This window comes from Leopardus geoffroyi, chromosome B1 (genome assembly GCF_018350155.1).
Source record: "Leopardus geoffroyi isolate Oge1 chromosome B1, O.geoffroyi_Oge1_pat1.0, whole genome shotgun sequence".
Lineage (NCBI taxonomy): Eukaryota > Metazoa > Chordata > Mammalia > Carnivora > Felidae > Leopardus > Leopardus geoffroyi.
The window spans coordinates 52,352,484-52,368,195 of record NC_059327.1 but is presented as its reverse complement, the minus strand read 5'-3'; the positions used below and the strand labels follow the sequence as shown (position 1 = coordinate 52,368,195).

General features: G+C 36.8%; 1 protein-coding gene across 2 annotated transcripts in view; it reads right to left on the bottom strand.

The window, feature by feature from the left end:
- Positions 1 to 15,712, bottom strand: part of BLK (BLK proto-oncogene, Src family tyrosine kinase) — a 79,817-nt gene that overhangs the window by 36,882 nt on the left and 27,223 nt on the right. The gene's annotated exons all lie outside the window — the stretch shown is intronic.

The window sequence follows — 15,712 nt, the reverse complement described above, 5'->3', positions numbered from 1 at the left end:
GTCCAGTTAGGGGATGGACACTCTACACATCATGCTAATGAAAGCTGAGATGCTTCTGTCCTCCTTGATGCCAAGTGGAAAAACGTTATTTTTTTTCCAAACTAACAGGGAATGGAGCCAAAAAGTTAAAAAGTCAGAATGAATACAATTTTTCTTTTTACTCAGAGAAGAGGGACACTTTTTCATTCCCTTTTGTTATTATTATTATTACTATTTTAATTTAATTTTAATTTTCTAAATATATTTATTTATTTTTGAGAGACAGAGTGAGACAAAGTGAGAGTGGGGGAGGGGCAGAGAGAGAGGGAGACACAGGATTGGAAACAGGCTCCAGGCTCTGAGCTGTCAGCACAGAGCCCGATGCGGGGCTTGAACCCACAGACCATGAGATCATGACCTGAGCTGAAGTTGGACGCCCAACCGACTGAGCCACCCAGGCACCCCATTATTATTTTAATTTTAGAGAAAGAACATGAACAAGGGAGAGGGGCAGAAGGAGAGGGGGAGAGAGAACCTTAAGCAGGCTTCATGCTCAGTGCAGAGCCCAACGTGGAGCTCAATCCCATGACCCTGGGATTATGACCTGAGTTGACACCAAGAGTCAGGTACTTAACCAGCTGAGCCATGCAGGTATCCCTTTCATTCCCCTTTAAAACGAATTCCATGCTGAGTCCTTGCTCCTTTAGAACTGTAATCTAAAGGTCAGTTATTGTTAGCAAAGTCAGATGTGCCTCTTTGCCAAACTTGAAAATGATTCACATGAAGAAACTATTGGTTCAGATCTGATTTCTTTACTATAATACTTGTAGCCTGATAATGTGTAATATCGGGAACAATCAAGAATGTTCATTGTCACCATTCCTATTCAATACCATACTGGAGTTCTGCGATAATGCAATAATACAAGAAAAGGAAATAAAAGGTATACAGATTGGGAAGGAAGAAAAAAAACTGTTCACAGATGACATGATTGTACATGAAAGAAAAAAATTGATAAATTGGACTTCATTAAAATCAATAATTTCTGCTCTGTGAAGGATCCTATTGAGAGAATGAAATGACAAGCCACATTCTGTGAGAAAATATTTGCAAAACATATTTGATAAAGAACTGGTACTCAAAGTAGGCAAAGAACTCTTAAAACTCAACAGTAAGAAAACAACCCAACTTAAAAATGGGCAAAAGTTCTGAACAGACACCTCACCACAAAAAGATATACAGATGGCAAACCAGAATATGAAAAGATACTCAATATCATATGTTGTTAGAGGACTGCAAATTAAAACAACAGTAAGATACTAATAAAATGGCTAAAATCCAAAACACTGACAATACCAAATGCTGGTGAGGATGTGGTCAGAATGCAAACGGTCAGAATGCAAAATGATACAGCTACTTTGGAAGACAGTTTGACAGTTTTTACAAAGCTAACCATACTCTTACATATGATTGAACAAATATACTTCTCAGAATTTACCCAAGGAATTGAAAACTTAGGTCTGTACAAACACCTGCATGTGCATGTTGATAGCATGCTGATGTTGATGTGCATGTTGTGCATGCAACATGATGTGCATGTTGATGTGCATGTTGATAGCATGTTTATTCATAGTTGCCAAAACTTGAAAGCACCCAAGATTTCCCTCAATGACATGAAACTATGGTACAGATGATGTAAAGTTATTCAACATTAAAAAAAAAGTGAGCTATCAAGCAATGAAAAGACATAGAGGAAACTTACATGTATATTGCTAAGTGAAAGAAGCCAATCTGAAAGGTTACATACTGTATGATTCTAGCTTGATGACTTTCTTAGAAAGGCAAAATGATAGAAACAATAAAAGATCAGTAATTGCCAGGGATTCAGGAGGGGAAGAGAGAGGTAAATAGAGCACAAGGGATTTTTAGGGCAGTGAAATTATTCTTTATGATAGTGTAATAGTAGATACATGTTATGCATTTATCAAAACCTATAGAATGAACAACACCAAGAGTGAACCCTAATATAAACTATAGACTTTAGATAATAAGAATGTATCAATATTGTCCATCATCTGTAACAAATGTACCACATGAATGTAAGATATTAATAATGGAGGATAATGGAGAGAGCAAGGGAGGTATATGATAACTCTCCCTACTTTCCATTCATCTTTCTGTAAACCTAAAGCTACAAAAAGTAAAGTCTACTGACTAAAAAAAAAAAAAGATGAATATATGATCAACTCATATAAGAGAAATTAAGAAATAATCATTAGGAAAATAACACTAAGAGTTCCACTCATACAAGGAGAGAATCAGAACAGGAATAAAAACTATAGAAAATAAATAATGTAAAAATAATAAAAGAAATTTACAAGAATTAAAAAAATAAGTCTTAAAATGGAAAGATCCCTCTGATAACTGAAAATATTTTTAAAATATATAAACATATTTGATAAAAATGTTAGAGCTCCTAGAATACATATGAGGCCCTACAAGTTTCTATTTCTCTCTCTAGAAAAAGAGTTTTCCTATAAGGGAACGTGCATCAAATGATCATTAGATTTGATGCTAGAAATGGAGTCAGGCTTTGAAGATTCCTCATGGGAAATATTTCAAGCCTAGAATTTCATACCTAGTAAAATGATCAACCCAGTTTGAAGATAAGGACAGTTTTGAAAATGCAAGAATTCAGAAAAATCATCAAGACTACATCGTATATATCCCAAGAGATTTCTGCCTCCACTCATGAGTAGTTAACTCTACAGGAATTGCTGTATCCCCCAAAATGAGTAGAAAATTAGACAGAAAACTATTTTCCGATATTGAACAACAGGCAGCATGGAATTATGATCCCTGGGAAAGGGAGAACTAATGAGGTCCTATAATTGCCCCAATTACTGCCAGAAAGCAGTTCCTAAGCCAGAGATTTGAGGAACCCAGGGGTTTCACTGAGTTGAGGGAACAGAGATCAGAGTGTGAAGAGGCCACGTTGTCTAGAATTCGCCGGCAGAAGGGGGAAAAAGAGCTGCTCACAAAGAGAGCACACAAGCCACAGATCACAGAGGGGTGCACTCTTTGACCTTCTCTTGAATATCAATTTATGCATGCATGCAACCATCAGAAAGAACCACTAGCAAATAGTAGTCTTATCAATTCTCAGAGTTTACACAGGGCTGGAAATAGTTCAACTTCCCACCATCCCGAGTAGAGAGACTTTACAGTACATACAGCATTGGATAAAGTCATTTGAAAGGTCTTGCATTAATAGTGGTGCTAAATTGGCTGTAAAATAAAGGCTCTGAACAGGCCCTAAAAGAGCTTAAAATCAAGCCTTGGAATGATCAAATTGGTCCACAAAAGACTTAATAGTGTGCCATAATAAAGCCTAATACTCTTTAAAGAAACACCAATATTCAACACTCATAAAATTCAGTGCCTGGCATCCAATAAAAATTAGTAGGCATGCCATTTGCAACAACATGGATGGACGTAGAGGGCATAATGCTAAGTGAAATAAGTCAATCAGGGAAAGACAAATATCATGTGATGTCCATCATATGTGGAATTTTAGAAACAAAGGAAAAGAGAAACAAACAAACAAACAAATCAGACTCTTAAATACAGAGAACAAACTGATGGTTACCAGAGGGGAGGTGAGTGGGGGATGGGTGAAATAGGTGATGGGGATTAAGAGTACACTTATCTTGATGAGCACAGAGTAATGTATAGAATTGTTGTATCACTATAGTGTACACCTGAAACTAATATAACACGGTAGGTTAATTATACAATTTTTAAAAAAGAGAAGAAAAATTACTAGTCATGCCAAAAAAAACCCCAGAAAAACATAACGTGTAACCAGCAGGAACATGAATCAACAGGAACAGAACTAGAAATTACAGACTGTATAATTAGTAGACGAGAACCTTAAGACAGTCATTACAAATTATATAAATAGGCTCAAGAATATAACTGAAAATAATGAATTATAATGAGAAGAGAAAAGAAAGACCTAAAGACCTAAATCGACCTTTAAAAATACGATCTGTAAAACAAACAGACCAAAAATCACCTCTAGAGGGGATTAATAGCACATTAGACCCATAGAAGAAATGTCAGTGAGCTTGTATGGTAGTAGAAATTATCCACCGCGAAGCACAGAGGAAGAAAACAATACTGGGAAAAAGGAACAGCACTGGTGAGCTGTGAGACAGTATTACGTGGCCAAAAAAAACCCATGTAATTGGACTATCAGAAAGAGGCTGGAAGCGAAAAAGAAATATTTGAAGAAATGAAAGGTGGAAATTCCAAATGTGTTGAAAACTATAAACCTAAAGATTCAAAAAAGTCAATCAACCTCATGTATGCAGAAAACTATATTAAGTTATATCATAATCAAATTGCTGAAACCCAGTCATAAAGGAAAAGAAAATCTTAAAAGGTGCTAAAAAATATATACATTATATTTCTAGAAAAAAATATACCAGAAAATCTTTTTGATTTTAGCTTAGGTAAAAAAATCTTTTAGAATATAAAACCATGCACTATAAAAGAAATATCGATAGACTTTTTCAAAATGGAAAATGTTGGCCCTTTATTTATTTTATTTATTTATTTTAACGTTTATTTATTTTTGAGAGAGAGACAGAGAGACAGAGTGTGAGTGGCAGAGGAGCAGAGAGAGAGGGAGACATGGAATCTGAAGCAGTTTCCAGGCTCTGAGCTGTCAGCACAGAGCCCGATGTGTGGCTAGAACTCACAAACCATGAGATCATGACCTGAGTTGAAGTCGGAGGCTTAACCAATTGAGCCACCCAGGAGTCCTAAAAATGTCAGCCCTTTAAAAGACACTGCTATGGAAACCCCAGATAGGGAAAAAAAATATTTGAAAAACATATATCTGATATAAGAATATATAAATACATTTTATAACTTCATAAAAGAAGACAAAAATTCAATTTGAACAAATACTTGAGCAAAGCAGATACATGAGTGGCAAACAAGCACATGAAAAGATGCTCAAGGGTATCGATTTTTAGCAAAAGGACTTTTAAAATCACAATGAGATATCCCAACACACCACTTGAATGGCTAGAATTGAAGATTGATCATACCAAGTGCTGGCAAGGCTGCGAAGAAACCGCCATTCTCTTACAATGTTGATGCAAAGGTAAAATGGAACAGAAACTTTAGATAACAGGTTCAGAACTCATGCTGTGACCTAGATATTTCATTTCTGGTATTTATCAAAGAAAAATGAAACCATATGACCACAGAGAGACTTGTATGCTTCTGTTTATGAGTTTTACTCATATTAGCTCCCAAGTGAAATTGATGAATGAATTTAAAAAATTGTGTCTGGGGGCACCTGGGTGGCTCAATCGGTTGAGTGTGGGACTCTTGGTTTTGGATCAGGTCATGATCCCAGGGTCATAGGATCAAGCCCCCAGTCAGGTTTCAAACTGAGCGTGGAGTCTGCTTGAGATTCTCTCTCTCTCTCTCTCTCTCTCTCTCTCTCTCTCTCTCTCCCTGCCCCTCTCCCCGATTTTCTCTCTCTCCAAATATTTTTAAAATTGTGGCTGTAACAGACTACTGATACTATAACAACATAGGTGAATCTCAAGAGCATTGTGCTAAGAGAAAGAAATCAAACGTAAAAGAAAACACATTGTATGACTCCATATAGATGAAACTCTGTATAAGGCAAAACTATAGTAACAGGAAGCAGATCAGTGGTTCCCAGGGGCAAAGGGATGGGGTAAGGGGATTGAACCAAAAGAGGCTTAAGGAAACTGGGAGGGGCGATGGAAATATTTCACATTTGATTGTGGTGTTGATCCAAGTGAATATATTTGTAAAACTCATAATTGTACACTTAAAATGGGTGAATTTTATGAAACATGATCTAGACCTTATTAAAGCTGACTTTTTTAAAAAAGAGCATTTAGAATCTATTGAAGGGTGTTGAGCATTGCGTATTCTGGGTTGGGGGGGGGGAGTGAGTTCATAGCATGGCAGAAAAGACTTACTCCTGTCCAGGCATCTTAAATGAAGCCTTGATAACAATGAAATCTCCCCTCGCATACATGTACAAGCCCACACATACACAGGGGAAAACCAATGACACTATGATATGAAATAGATGACTCTAGAAAAAATGGGGGAAAAAAGTTTCGAAGACAGAGGATGGTGTGTGAGATATAAGAAATAGCGGCAGCCGAGTGTGACTCCAGATACATAAAGGAAAACAAAAGAGGCTTCATTAAACCTTGATATTTGGAAAATTCCTCCTCAAATGACAAATTTTAATAACAGGGTGTCATAGGTCCTTCTCTGTGTTTCCAATTATTGGGCTTGATTCTACAGAAATGATTCACATAATCAAATTGTTATAATGCCTGGTTTTCAATTTTTAAAATTTTGAGTATTAACCTCAATAAGGTACTATAAAGTTGATAAAGGCACAGAATAGAATATACACATTGGGAACCTATGTAAAAATAGGAACAGAACAAAAAGTAGGATGTGAAGTTGAAAGGAGGACGTGTATGTGTTGGGAGGGAGGGGTCAGTAGATACAGTTTAAAGTTGATGAATCAAGGTATAAAGACTTAAATATATTAGTTTAAATCATAAAGTCAATCATGAGAAGGATGAAACATAACTGATAAAAGCTTAGGGGTAGGAGAGGAGAGGATACAGGCAGAAGGAAGGTAAAGGAAGTGCCCTCTGCATCTTTCATGGTGGAAATCGATATAATTAGCCCAGAGATATATTTAAAAGTGTTAGTATTCTTTAAAGTTGTAAAGGTAATGAAAAAAGAGATTCAGCCACAAAAACTATTCTCTCTCCTTTTTTTTTAATGTTTGTTTACTCTCGAGACAGAGGGGGACAGAGGACAAACAAGGGAGGGGCAGGGAGAGAGGGAGACACAGAATCTGAAAACAGGCTCCAGGCTCTGAGATGTCAGCACAGAGCCGGTCCGGGGCTCAAACTCACCAACCGTGAGATCATGACCTGAGCCAAAGTCCGACGCTGAACTGACTGAGCCACCCAGGCGCCCCAGCCATAAGAACTATCCTCGTTGCTGATTTTTGTGGTGATGGCAGGGGAGGCAAACTTCTACTCTTCAATTGAGACCTTTTGGGGCTGTTCCCATTTTGAAAAACAATTCTCATGGATAACTTATATAATAATAAAATCTAACTCAGTAAATGAGTGGGTAGATAAATTAGTAAAAGAAGAAGAGATCTAATGAGCCAAGGCAAATGTCCAGAATACGTTACTGTGAAGTGAAAGACTAGGATTGCAGGATGTTTTGTATGGTATGATCCTTGTATAAAAGAAAAACGAGGCGTGGTGGGGGGCGGGGGTTGGCAGGGAGGTGTATAAATCTATTTGCAAATGAAAATGTCTGGAATCCCTTTGTATAAATGAAACTGCTACCAGAGCCACTTCTTGAGAATGAAATTCACAAGCCAAAGGACTGGAGGACTTTATGTTTTTGCTTTACATACCTCAGTGGGGTTTGGCTTAAACACACTTAACACAGGATACATGTTACACACACGTATGTATTAAATACACTCAAAAACGTGATACCATTAAATATCATCTTAAAATGTGAAGTTAAGAAACAAAGAAACTAGCCAATTACCTAAAAATACATGGGGACGTGTGTCCTTGAGTGACGTCAGAAAGGATGAACGAGGGGACAGAATTCTATCCTTTATGTGTTCCACCTCTGCTTGGAGGACACAGCCTCCTCCTAAGAATCACGTTAAATATGCTTTCCTCTCTACACAAATAATTTGCTTTTGTTACAGGAAATCCAGAAGGCAGAGAGGAAGGTAAAAATTGCCTACAACACCATCATCCAGAGATCACCACTATCAGCATTCTGGTATGTAATTTTCCATCGCCAGTTTTTTTTAAAAAAGCAAAGCTGGGATCATTATCTACATCCTGTTTTGTGACCTGCTTTTAAAAGAGTGTATCGTGGCCATCTGTTCATGTCAGGACCCATTTTTCCTGTAACCTAGCAGGCAAGGCTGCAAGGCGTCTTATTGGAAAGTGGCACTCATACTTCTTGTACCATTCCTTTTGGAAACGCGCAAGCTGTTTCCATCTTTTTAGTATCAGAAATAGAGCTGCAAGGATGCCCTTTGCTCATGTCCTCTATTAATCCGGGTTGAGGTTAAAAGTCCTAAAAGTGGAATTGGTAAGCCCAAGACCATAACATGTTAGTTTTCTGACAGATTTTGACAAATCAGCCTTCAGGTATTTCATATCACAGGATGTGAGTATGTCCTTCCCTGTACTTTCTCTGATAAAGGTTATTATTCTGTTTATACTCACAAAGTTAATTTCTTTTTAAGAAGTTGTCTTTTACTTTTTTTAAAAGTTTTTGTTTATTTATTTTATTTGGGAGAGAGAGAGCACGAATGAGCAGGAGAAAGGGGCAGAGAGAGAGATGGAGAGGGAATCCTAAACAGGCTCCATGCTAAGCACGAAGCCTGATGCAAGGCTTGATCCCATGACCCTGGGATCATTACTTGAGCCGAAATCAAGAGTTGGATGCTCAACCAACTGAACCACCCAGGTGCCTCTGTATTTTACTTTTTAACCTAGTTTTTCATAAGCAAGTAATACATGCATGTTGAAAGTCAGAAAAATTCAGATCCATGCAAAGAACAAAATAAAAATCATCTGTAATCCTACCACGTGTAGAGAACCACTATGAACGCTTTGGTGATGAATTTCCAGAGTTTTTACAGATGCATATACACTTTTTAAAAAACGGGGCCAAATTTCAGTAAGCAGTATAGTAAACTATATATAAATAAATACAATTTTCAAGCCAATATTATTAACTGTATGCCACTGTATAGACTCAACATTAATTTATTTAACCACTATTGGTCAAATAAGTTATTTGCACCCTTCAACTATTACAAATAAACCTGTAATAAACATCCTTATAAAATATATATTTAGTTGTTGGTCTAACATTTTTAAAGCTGTATTTCTATAAGTGGAATTACTAAGTCAAAGAAGATGCACATACATAAGGATCTTCGTCTCTGATGGTGGGTTGATTTCTACAAAAGTAATGCTGATTTACATTCTCACAGTGAGGAAAGAAGCCCTCATTTATCTGGCCCTTCGTCAATGGCTTTTATCAAGTTCTCAAGAAATCTTTGTCAATCTGCTCAACTAAAATGGTAACATAGTTGTAATTTCATTTTCTAATAATATTTATGCTGTATTTGTCAACCACTTGTATTTCTCAGGTGATGAACTGGCTGTCCGTATCCTTGACTCATTTTTACATTGCGGTGTTTATCATTTTCTTGATGATGTACAGGGCCTCTTTAGACAATAAATATATTTAATTCCTACATTAATTTGTCACATATATTGTAAATATTTTTCTCAACGTATCTTTCGCTTCTTAATTTTATGGGACTTGTTGTTCACAAAAGATTATCATCTTATGTCAATTTATTAATCTTTCTTACCAAGTTTTGCCTCTGCTGTCCACACTTAGGAATATCTTCCCCATCCCAATATGACAGGAATATACAAGCAGTCTAAAATTTTTTCACTATTAATTATGAATATTTTATATGTATGAAAAGAACAGAAGCTAATGTAACAGCACTAATGTCAAACAGATATTTATATTTTGTACATTTACTTCAATTCCCTTTTTCTTCTTCCCCTCTTTTTTTTTAAAAACATAATTTATTGCCAAATTGGTTTCCATACAACACCCAGTGCTCATCCCAACAAGTGCCCTCCTCAATGCCCATCACCCACTTTCCCCTCTCCCCCGCTCCCCATCAACACTTAGTTTGTTCTCAGTCCTTAAGAGTTTCTTGTGGTTTGCCTCCCTCCCTCTCTGTAACTCCCTCCCCCCCGTTCCCCTCCCCCATGGTCTTCTGTTAAGTTTCTCAAGATCCCCATATGAATGAAAACATATGGTATCTGTCTCTCTCTGCCTGACTTATTTCACTTAGCATAATACCCTCTAGTTCCATCCACATTGCTGCAAATGGCCAGATTTCATGGTTTCTCATTGCCAAGTAGTATTCCATTGTATATATAAACCACATCTTCTTTATTCATTTGTCAGATGATGGATATGTAGGCTCTTTCCATAATTTGGCTATTGTTGAAAGTGCTGCTATAAACATTGGGGTACATGTGCCCCTAGCATCAGCACTCCTGTATCCCTTGGGTAAATCCCTAGCAGTGCTATTGCTGGGTCATAGGGTATTTTTATTTTTAATTTTTTGAGGGACCTCCACACTGTTTTCCAGGGCAGCCGCACCAGTTTGCATTCCCACCAGCAGTGCAAGAGGGTTCCCATTTCTCCACATCCTCGCCAGCATCTATAATCTCCTGATTTGTTCATTTTAGCCACTCTGACCGGTGTGAGGTGATATCTCATTGTAGTTTTGATTTGTATTTCCCTGATGAGGAGTGACATTGAGTATCTTTTCATGTGACTGTTGGTCATCTAGATGTCTTCTTTGAAAAAGTGTCTATTCATGTCTTCTGCCCATTTCTTCACTGGATTATTTGTTTTTCGGGTGTGGAGTTTGTTGAGTTCTTTATAGATTTTAGATACTAGCCATTTATCTGATATGTCATTTGCAACTATCTTTTCCCATTCCATCGGTTGCCTTTTAGTTTTGTTGATTGTTTCCTTTGCAGTGCAGAAGCTTTTTATCTTCATGAAGTCCTAATAGTTCATTTTTGCTTTTAATTCCCTTGCCTTTGGAGATGTGTTGAGTAAGAAATTGCTGTGGCTGAGGTCAAAAAAGTTTTTTCCTGTTTTCTCCTCTAGGGTTTTGAGGGTTTCCTGTCTCACATTCGGGTCCTTCATCCATTTTGAGTAGTTTATTTTTGTGTATGGTGTAAGAAAGTGGTCTAGTTTCATTCTTCTGTATGTTGCTGTCCAGTTCTCCCAGCACCATTTGTTAAAGAGATTGTCTTTTTTCCATTGGATGTTCTTTCCTGCTTTGTCAAAGATTAGTTGGCCATACTTTTGTGGGTCTAGTTCTGGGGTTTCTATTCTATTCCATTGGTCTATGTGTCTGTTTTTGTGCCAATACCATGCTTTCTTGATGATTACAGCTTTGTAGTAGAGGCTAAAGTCTGGGATTGTGATGTCTCCCATTTGGGTCTTCTTCTTCAATGTTACTTTGGCTATTCGGGGTCTTTTGTGGTTCCATACAAATTTTAGGATTGTTTGTTCTAGCTTTGAGAAAAATGCTGGTGCAATTTTGATTGGTATTGCATTGAATGTGTAGATTGCTTTGGGTAGTATTGACATTTTAACAATATTTATTCTTCCAATCCATGAGCATGGAATGTTTTTCCATTTCATTGTATCTTCTTCAATTTCCTTCATAAACTTTCTATAGTTTTCAGCATACAGATCTTTTACATCTTTGGTTAGGTTTATTCCTAGGCATTTTATGGTTCTTGGTGCAATTGTGAATGGGATCAGTTTCTTTATTTCTCTTTCTGTTGCTTCATTATTGGTGTATAAAAATGCAACTGGTTTCTGTACATTAATTTTGTGCCCTGCAACTTTGCTGAATTCATGTATCAGTTCTAGCAGACTTTTGGTGGAGTCTGTCAGGTTTTCCACATAGAGTATCATGTCATCTGTGAAAAGTGAAAGTTTGACTTCATCTTTGCCAATTTTGATGCCTTTGATTTCATTTTGTTTTCTGACTGCTGAGGCTAGGACTTCCAATACTATATTAAACAACAGTGGTCAGAGTGGACATCCCTGTCACGTTCCTGATCTCAGGGGGATCTGTGTTCCTGTGTCTTTATGTCACAGACAGAACTAAGGCTTGATCGTTATTTTCTCCCCTTTGTATCCAAAAGTAATCATTACCTTGAAGTTAGTGAGTGCTATTACCATGTACGGGTTTGTACATTAGTGACATCTGTATAAACAGCCACAAACAATATATATATATACTCTTGCTCAGTATGGTTTTGCAAAAATGGCTTCATAATGCATGTAACCTTTTTGCAACTTGCTTTAAAAAAAACGGTGTTTTTAAGATTTGCTCATCTTACTACATAGATCTCTGGTTCTTCTATTTTTGTGTGATTTGATTCCAGTAAGTGGATAAACCTCATTTTATTTATCCATTCATTCATTTTTTACAAATTGCCGCGTGATGAGCATGTCCTCTTGTGCACATCTATGAGAGTTTTGCTCACCAATGTGGCTTTAATTTACTTTGTAGACTTAAGGGCAGTAGGGCGAGCTCTTTCAGCGCTACTGTGAATTCCCAAAATGGTCTCCAAAGTACCAATTTATGCTCCCACCAGCAATACCTAACAATTCTCATTTCCTCCATATTCCCACCAAACCTGGTGTTATCAGACCAGGGTTTTTTTTTTTACTTTTAACTAATTGGATGGGTAATAAATGGAATTTTTTTTTTGTTTTAATTTCTTTTTCCCTAATTACTTTTGAGATGTTTTTTGATTATATGGGTTTTCCCTCTGTGTATGACCTTCATATCCTTTGACCATTTAGGAAAGTGCAATTTAAAAAAAAAAAAAAAAGATCTCATTTCTAATACCAACTAAAAATAGAATTGCTTAGAAATATATGTAACAAAAATGTGCAAGTTTACATGATGATATAAATTTAATTGAAATACATTAAAGAAGTATCCTAAGGAAAAGGGGAGATATACGTTGATCAAGATTAGGAAGACTCCTATCTTAAAGATGTACATTCTCCCCAAATCACTCAAAAATTGAATTTATTTTCAACCAATATTCCACCTGTTGTTTTTGAGGAACTTTATAAATTGGTTCTAAAATTTTACCCAAGAGCAAAGGCCCAAGAATGGAAAATATATTCCTGAGGAAAAAGAATAAGATAGGAGACCCCTATGAGATACCAACAGTTATTAAAAACTGTAGCAATTAAGAGTGGAGATACACAGGTAAAACAGGGAAACTAGACCCTCACCCACATGGGCAATAGTACATTCCAGAAGAGACATGGAAGATCACCAGGAAAATAATGAGCCATTCAATGAATGATGCTGGGACAACTGGTTTTCTATGTAGAAAAACATGAAACTGTATCCTTACTTTATAATCACTCTCAACTGTCCTATCCAAACTGATGGAAGAATTAAATATCAAAAGCAAGAATTAAAACTTTTTAAAAAATGTATAGAATATCTCAAGAATAAAGAGAAATTTTTTGTTGACAAATCAAGTATTATATAATAATTTTTTTTTAATCCATCTTTCTCAATGATTTGAAAGGCTTCCCTTATCACATATTAAATTTCCACATATTCATGGGCCTATTTCTGGACTCTGTTCCTAAATATTAATTACTCCAGTTTATAATACAGTTCAATTTCTTCCTTTAAGGCTTTCTTTATTGGGGTGCCTGGGTGGTTCAGTTGGTGAAGCATCTCACTCTTGATTTTGGCTCAGGTCATGATTTTATAGTTCGTGGGATCAAGCCCTACATAGGGCTCTGCGCTGACAGTATGGAGCCTGCTTGGGATTCTCTCTCTCCCTCCCTCTCTCTCTTTCTAAATAAATAAATAAATTTAAAAGAAGACTTCTAAAAAAAAGACTTTATTATTCTTTCTTGCTCATTTTTCTAATATAATTTAAGAATAATTTTGACAAGTTGGGATGCCTGGGTGGCTCAGTTGTTTAAGCGTCTGACTTCGGCTCAGGTCATGATCTCATGGTTGGTTAGTTTGAGCCCCGCAACGGGCTCTGGGCTGATAGCTCGGAGCCTGGAGCCTGCTTCGGATTCTGTGTCTCCCTGTCTCTCTGCCCTTCCCTCCCTTACACTCTGTCACTCTCTCCCTCAAAATAAATAAACATTAAAGAAAATTTTTAAAAAAGAATAATTTTGACAACTTAAAAATGACTGTGCTAGTTTTTGTTGGTATTACATTTAAGTCCATGTTTTATTTTAAAAAAATTGGTTTGCTAATGTTAATATTAGAAAAAGAAACCTATTGGTTTTTGTATATTTGAGTTATTTTTATTAGTTCTGATAGTTTTTGAGTTACTTGTCTTAGATTTCTCAGGAAGAAGAGATATCATCTGTTACGTCTTTTCCTTATATATGTAGTTTTACTGCTTTTTCTTGTTATGTTACACAGGCTAAATTTCCAAAACAAAGTTAAATAATATCAGTGTTAGGCACATCTCATTTATCTTGAATTTGTCTGTTGGCTTTCAGTAGATAATCTGGAAAGTTTTCCTTTTCGCTGGGTTACAAGAAGCTTTTACAAGAATGTCACTGAATTCTGTTGAATGTCTCTTAAAATACCTACCAGGACAGTTGTCAACAATTACCTTTCTATTTTGACTTGCTGGTGTGACAAATTACACTAATACTTTTCTTAATGTTGAATTCTCCTTTCACGATGGGATGAATTCTACTTAGTCACAATATATCAAATATCATATTTGACTCAAATTGATTTTAAAAAATACTTTTGCTTCTGTATTGATAAACCGAATTTACCTATAGATATGTGTGTGACAATTTATTTTAAAATAAAACTCAAAACTTTGTATAAAAATAACATGTACTCATGATAGAAAAAAATTTAAATGTAAGTAGTTACAAAGAAGATCATTTCCTATAATCCCAACACTCAGAGGCAACCTCTGTGAATATTTTGGCGTGTTTCTTCTTAGTCTTTTTTGGGGTATGGGGGAGGGAGCTTTTCCAAAGCTGACATCAGTAGGGACCATGGTTGAATGTGGAATTTTTGAAATGGACTTAAATCCTGACTTTATGATTTATAAACTACACCACACTCATCAATATCCCTGATCTTTTGAAATCTCACTTTCCCAGCCAGTTAAATAATAATAACTGCCTCACAAGCATTGTTGAGAGAAGCAGAAAAATATAAGTAAAGTCCTTGGCATGACGTCTGGTACAAATAGCCTCTAAATACATATTAGTTCTTATCGGGCTGTATGTACACTTTTGTCTTCCTCTTATCACCGAACACTACATCATAGGCTTTTGTTCATATCATTCAAACTTACAATAAACACAATTTAAAATTTTCCTCTTCCTGTATGTGTGTGCACACATGTACACACACACACACACACACACACACACACATAGAGCTTTATCTAATATTTGTGTATAAAATTGCTGCCTACATTTCAGATTCCCGCCCCCAACCCTGGTTTTGGCTCTCAGAAGGAAAACTGGTTGGGACAAATACTGTATGGAACTGTTTCAGGATTCCTGATCCAAACTATCAAATTGCTTTCCAGAAAGACTGTGGACTCCCAGCAGCCGCGTGTGAGAATGAGCATGGTCCTCTGGCACCCAGCGCAGGCTAGAATTATCTCATTCCTCCCCAAGAGCACCTCATTCTCCCCCACCCCCGCCCCAGCAAATACTTTTGAGCACAGACCCCAGGGCACTCTGGGGTGAGCATCAGACACGAGTGAGAACAAGACAGACCAGGTTCCTGCTCCTGCTCCAGAGCTCGCTTTCTAGTTGACTGATGGCCAGTAGAGCAAATAAGCAAAAGTAAATGGCCAATCACTTTCCAAAAGAGGTAAGCGCTGTGCAGAGAGTAGAGGACAGTGTGATAGAATCACCGCAGAGGCATGGGGTTATTCAGAGGATCAGGAAAGACCTCTCCCAGGGGTGGTGGCCT